The sequence below is a fragment of the Pseudorasbora parva genome, chromosome 4 (assembly GCF_024679245.1).
Source record: "Pseudorasbora parva isolate DD20220531a chromosome 4, ASM2467924v1, whole genome shotgun sequence".
Classification (NCBI taxonomy): domain Eukaryota; kingdom Metazoa; phylum Chordata; class Actinopteri; order Cypriniformes; family Gobionidae; genus Pseudorasbora; species Pseudorasbora parva.
Genome location: NC_090175.1, coordinates 39,344,435 through 39,345,222, shown reverse-complemented (window position 1 = coordinate 39,345,222; position 788 = coordinate 39,344,435).

The window sequence follows — 788 nt, the reverse complement described above, 5'->3', positions numbered from 1 at the left end:
GTGGAAGTGACGTATATGCCGTAAAGCAGTCGAATTTTGTAGTTCTTTTTGTTCTTGGGTTACTACCCGAAACCTGAAGTTTAAAAGTTCGATTAAAAACGATACAGACCCCATCAGGCTATGGCAGACGTGTCATTCAACCTATTGTAAGTCGATGTATCATCACAAGAGTCTTGAAAATATATTATGAAGGTTGAAAAGTTACCTAGTGCTGCTTTAAATACAATTACCACAAAAAAATGAATTTATGATTCATCTAATACTATATTTTTACAATTTGTTTAGAGCTTCTCTTACTGCTCTATAGTCATATCTATACGTCGTTCTAGTTGAATAGCAAAAATTGTAATTTTCACACAGCATAAACAGTGGTACAGGATTATTATGTGCTAGAATTAAGTCAGATAGTTCTGAAACGGCTTTTACACTTAAGAAATGATTATAAAAATCTGCTACTTCAAAAGGCCTAATACTACTAAAACCAATCATAAAACCAGAGGCAGTTTCAACTTCTGCTGTAGCAGCCGGGCCAAGATAAGCATGAGCGTTTTACAGACGCACGCTACATTTCCCAGTCATACACCACGTATACACTCATTGCTCGCTGAGTTCAACACACGGACAGAGATGATAGTGTACAACAAAAAGAACTTATTTTTATTTGAAAGACATCAGTTAAAAAAATGTTTTACAAAAGTGTCAGACGCTGACAAGTGGAAGTGGAAAAAAATTGAAATGCTGATATTAAAGAGGGGATTATGTATCTGATGGAGCGAGCGAGAGAGAGA